Below are 6000 nucleotides of genomic sequence, written 5' to 3'. Positions count from 1 at the left end.
AATAGTCATTATTCCCACGTGGGTAAGAGTCCTCTTTTGTTACGATGGGTTATACTAACATTCTTTCTTCTTTTTTTTAGAGGGAGAGACAGGGGCAGGGAGGAGCAGAGGGAGAGAGGGGGTCCTAAGTAGGTCCTGTTCTGTGCACAGCACAGAGCCCGACGCAGGGCTCCATCTTCCAACCCTGAGATCGTGACCTGAGCCAAAACTGGGTCTGACGCTTTACTAACTGAGCCACGCAGGAGCTCCAACATTCTGTTTAATTATTTTAATTGCAGTAAAATGTGTATCCAATAAAATGCAGCTGATTCTTGAACAAAATGGGTTTGAACTACACAAGTCCATTTACATGCAGATTTTTTTTCAATAAATATGGGATAGTGTTGTAACTGTATCTTCTCTTCTTATAGTTTTCTTAATAACATTTTATGTAGCTTCCTTTTTAGATAAGAATACAGTATATAGTACATACATAATACATATATCACACAGGGTATATGTTAATCAACTCTATGGTATTGGTAAGGCTTCTGGTCAACAGTAGGCTATTGGTAGTTAAGTTTCTGGGGGGTCAAAAATTGTACTCAGATTTTGGACTGTGCAGAAGATTGGTGCCCCGAACCCCTACATCATTCAAGGTCAGCTGTGCACCATTTTCACCATTTTGAAGTGCACCGTTCATGCACTTAACTGTATTTACCTTGTTCACCTGTCACCACTGCTTCTAAAACCTTCGCATCACCCCACATAGAAACTGTGTACCGTTAAGCAACCGCTTCCCATTCCCCAGCCCCTAATAACCTCTAATCCACTTCCTGTCTCTGTGGAGAGCAACAGCTCTTTTTAATGGAGTTTAATGGGAGTTACTGATTTCTTAGAAGTAAAGCTTCACTTTAAAACCCTTGGTTCAGGATCTTGAAATTAGGGTCTTATTGCTTCCCACCCTGTCACCGTAGACATTTTGCAAATAACTGAATGACTATGTCATAAAACACATTTCCAGGAGAGAAAATAACATCTTTTCTCATCTTAAAGCATTGATATTTCCCAGTAGAGAAACACTGCTCTGTCATGTATGTGTGTGAGTGAGTGTGTTTGTGTGTGTGTGTACACGTGCGTGCATTACAGGTATACATGGTACAAGGAATTGTCTTTGATTTAGAAATCTAGCAGATTCTTTGGTATGTAAAAATACATTAGTGGAAAAACTATTTCTTTGCCAAATTCTAAAATTACAAATAAGCGTGGACAATAACACACCCACCTAGTCTTTGGTACTAAGCTCTAAATAAGCAGTGTTGCTCGTTCTACAGCAAGCACACGGCCAGAAGTCCTCATTATCCTCATTTCGCACAGCAAGAGGGCAGGCATCCCCCTGTTACATTCCGCTGTTCCTCTTCTAACAAACTGTGTGGCATCTCACAGAGAAACAGAAGATTTTTTTTTAACCCTCCCTTCTTGCAAGTCCATAATCCATTTCCAGTATTTAAAGGTGCAACAATTTACCTCTTTCTACCTGAGACAGGATCCTCCTGTTAGAATCAAAGTCAAAGGCAATCATCTCGTCACAAAGGAGAATAGCCTCATTAAAGCAAATCTCTCGGCTTCAGGATTTCATTTTTAGACACTTTGTGTTGCATATTAATGATGCTGTTTTGGATTTTCTGTTTTGCTCTCATCTCTGACTGGTATTTTCTTCGCAGATTGACAATGGTATGATTTGGCTGTGTTGACTTGCCCCAGGGAGCAAAGAGATTAATCTATTAAAAGACAGTAACATAGGGTTGATTTCTGCTTGTTGTCAGAAATGCTCTCAGTATGGGTTCTTTTTTCTCTCATTGTTATCACTGTCGTTTTCATCTTTTTATCTACATACTCTTATCACAACTGTTCTTTTGTGTCAAGTAGGCAAGCCGCCAACATTTCCTCATCTATTAGTTTGAATAGGAAAAGGTCTTTGTAATATTCCAAGACTGTTTCACACTCTTGTACCCTTGGCTAATTTAAAACTTTATATTATTATAATTGAATGCGACTAGTTATTGCATCAAATCTCAATAATAATTTTAAATGTAAGATTCTTTCTTCTCCCCCAACCTCTGTCCTTCCTAGTCATGTCTCAGGGGGTCACCTCAAATGGGAAACTTAATTTGCTGGGTTTAGTATTTAACAAAGCAATTGAATGAGCATTGAATTCAGGCCTCTAGAGACCTGAGTTTATTCATGCTTTGCCAAACTATAGCCTTTCCTTTTAAGGACAAAAAGCATACTAAATATTTCTTCGCCTTCGCACAGTGTGTGCACAGTTACTCTCTGTGGAAATAAGATGTGAGTATAAGGACGTACGTAATCCCCAAATGGGAAACTTTGAATGACGGAAGTGAGTTTTGATGGACACTATGTATCTATTTTGCAGGCCTTCCAAATAGGATCTAGTCTGTTTTCCTTATGCTTTCAGAATATGGATTGGTTTCTAGAAATGCTGTATGCCGTGAAATTGTCATGCAGGCAGCTGTACTGTAAAGGGAGGCGTTCTGGGGGAGAGGAGAGAATTAGTTCCCATGGGCAGTTGATGCTGCCTGGGACTGTTCTCCCGTAATGAAACATTGTTTGGAGGACCAAGTAGTAAGTGAGGCAAGAATGTCTCTTATTATTAGCACTAGCGCTGGAATCGACCTGGTTTGGGAAGAATTACATCACCTGAAACAAAAGTCATTCTGGTTCATTCAGAAAGAAAGACCGAAAATGAACCGTTAGAGTATTGTCACATAGGGTTTGCAGAGCAATGAAAATATGACCCTTTCTTTCATGAAGAAAAGAGCTTTCCAAAGGCCCCTTTCTTGGACAACGTCAGAATTCAGAGCTTAGTGACGGCATGGGAGCCTGTGTGGATGAACGTCTCCTTTACGCTCTTCCTCTGGAATACTGTCACGTCAAGGCATGGCAGGAATTAGGAAGTAGAAGCCAGGTGGAGCAGGCCAGCTTCCGAGGGACTCCTGGAGCCCAGGACCTAGTCTCCATGGCACGCACCAGTGAAACGCTCGTCCAGTGCTCGCAGAGGCTTAGCTGAGTCATATGTGGTCGAAGAACAAAATGAGTAACACTTCACAAGGCCAGAAGCCATCTGCAGTCCCATCGCCACCCACGAGGAGCCATCTTTAGCTGCCCGTTGTTATCCACATCCGCCCAAGCCAAGATGGGTCGGTGGTGAGAATGTTCTCACCTCTGACTAGAAGTAGATAAAATGAAGAGTGGGAATGGGTACCGCTTGTCACATCTCCTTTTTGACTTACCGTACCGACACAAGTGACCACTCGTCCTCTGTGTGCTAATCCTTGGTGTAAAATGTGCCCAAGCAGTTTTAACCAGGTTTGTGATTCCGGTGAAGACAGAGTTGGGATAGGCTGTCTGTAACCATTCAAGCTAGTCTGGAAGCCACTGGACAAACAAGATACAAATAAATGTTAAATGATTCAGTACACACTTACTGACCACTAAATCACGGGACCGGAAGTTCTTTATAAGCAAGACCTGTCTCTTGTGTGACATTGTGTCCCTAGAAGCTTGCATTCGGGCACCGTAAGTTTATTATGGGAGCGTTGGTTGAGTGAATAGCATGTTATGTATCTGATACAGAAACGTGTAAATGAACGCTATTCATTAGGAACCCCCCAGGTGTGTGTGGCGTGGGGTGGGTAACCAGCTTCTTGTAGTTAATATCATATCTGGACTATGAAGTGTTATGGTTTATAAATGGCAGACAACAGAAACAGGAGGAAGGCAATAATTCGGCAATGGGGAGTCAAGAGAGTACATGATGCCAAGTTAGGAATGAGTTTGAGGGTGAATAGAAGTTCATCAATGAGAGAAGGGAGGAAGGAGGCACCTTTCCAGGCCAAGCGACTGCATGGAAACCCGAGTACGAATGGCTTCCTCAGGGAACCGTGGTATGTCTGTCATAGCCTGACCCTAAGATTTGCAAAGGGAACTAGCTCTGTATTGAATAAAATTGCAAAATATAACCAGAATTTTAATTTTCTTAGGGCTTCATCCTTTTCATTCTGTAAGATTCCATTTTATCATATGTGGGGAGAACGCCGATTTAAGGAGCCTACCCAGGGGCTATGGATGTAATTCAGACAAGACATGACTAGTGTCTGTAGTAGAGTATGGGAATTATTTGAATGATGAAGACACTGAATCAAGACAACATTTTGTAAATAGAACTGACCACGGGTGCGGGTTCCCCAGGTGGCTCGGTCGTTAAGGCTCAGCGGGGAGCCTGCTTCTCCGTCTGCCTCTGCCTGCTGCTCCTCCTGTGTTTATGATCTCTTTCTCTTAAATAAATAAATAAATAATAAAGAAAATCTTTAATCTTTTTTTTTTTAAAGAAGACTATATGAGTTTGTGTCTCCTACTAGTCGTGTATGGAGCCTATGAATCACCGTTTCTCCACGTGGATGGTGATGGTGGGCTAATAATAATTCTTTCACAGCTCTGCTCACCTAGGTCACAGTGAGAATTATGTGTGTCCTCAGATACAACAGCCAGATTGTTGACACAGAAATGCATCACTTTCCAGTAGTAGAGAGGAAAACAGGAAGTTTAAAAAATATTAGAACAGTTGAGAAGAAATATCATGCTGAACTTAGACAACGTAAATGTTTCTCAGCTTAGGGGTGAATGGAATGTTCTAGAATTGTCTCTTAGGCCCCCATTCTCGTCTAAAACATTTACTAGCATTTTGCTAATGATGCCACTATTCGTGCTGTGCCTAAGCTCATGAGGTATGAAAGTATAACACACTCCCTGCCTCAGAGAGTGTACAGTTTCATAGGGAGATCTTACTTTAAGCCCGTAAGAGGGTTAAATGATATCATAGAAAATAAAAAAGAGTTCAGGACCACAATAGTCCCATTTCCATGAGGCATTGTACGATAATAGTCCCACGAGTTCCCAAGGCCGATGACGCTCATGACAAAGGAGGACAAATGGGACGGGGTCTGAAGGGAATGGAAGATTGGATTGTTCCAGCAAAGTCGGGGAAGGGTTCTAGGAATTTCGGAAGATGGGAATACAATTCCAAAGGAGAAAACTCGACACCTTTTTTCAGCTTTACAGACCTATAATTGACAATGGAAATGTAAGATACCTGAAGTCTACAGTGCCGTGGTTTGGTGCATGTGTACAGGCACTGTGAAAGCCTTACCTCCTCCCCAGTGGAGTAGCAAGCACATCGACTGCCTCAGGACCTCACATATTCCCTCCTCCTTCCCTCCCTCCCTCCCTCCCCACTCCTGTCCTGTCTTTTCTTTTTCTTTCCTTTTTTTGTTAGCGGGGTTACTTTACTCTCTTAGCCGACTTCAGTCACACAGCTGCAGCACCAAGCTCCGTACCCGCTTCCCAGGCCGTACTCCTTTCCTACCTGAAAGTTCGTGCACTCGCAGCCACCTCTTCCTCTTTCCATCCCTCCGCTCCTGGAAACCACCTTGCTCCTCTCTGTTTCTGTGACTCCGGCCTTCTCCTTTTTGTCTTTTGAGAATCCACATATAAATGAGATCTTGCAATATTTGTCTTTCTCTGTCTGGCTTCTCTCACTTAGCGTAATGCCCTCAAGGTCGGTCCATGTTGACCCAAAAGGCAAGATTGCCTTCTTTTTAAAGGTTGAATGAACCAAAAACTTTGGAAAAGTGCAATTAAACCTTTGTTCCCTTGGATCTAAGGATTGAGTTTTTGGTTTTGTTTTGTTAAGATTATGTATTTACTTATTTGAGAGAGAGAGAGAGGGAGCTCACAAGAGCATGAGCAGGGGGAGGGGCAGAGGGAGAAGGAGAAGCAGACTCCCTGCTGAGCAGGGAGCCCAAGGACTGGAATCATGACCTGAGCCAAAGGCGGACACTTAACTGACTGAGCCACCCAGGTGCCCCAGGATTGACTTCTTTTAAGATCTAGGTTCTGGGAGTTGAAAGCGCTAGGAAGAGAAGGAACACACTGGAGTTA

Source organism: Meles meles, chromosome Y (genome assembly GCF_922984935.1).
Source record: "Meles meles chromosome Y, mMelMel3.1 paternal haplotype, whole genome shotgun sequence".
NCBI classification, from domain to species: Eukaryota; Metazoa; Chordata; class Mammalia; order Carnivora; family Mustelidae; genus Meles; species Meles meles.
Note: the sequence above shows the minus strand (reverse complement) of the source record.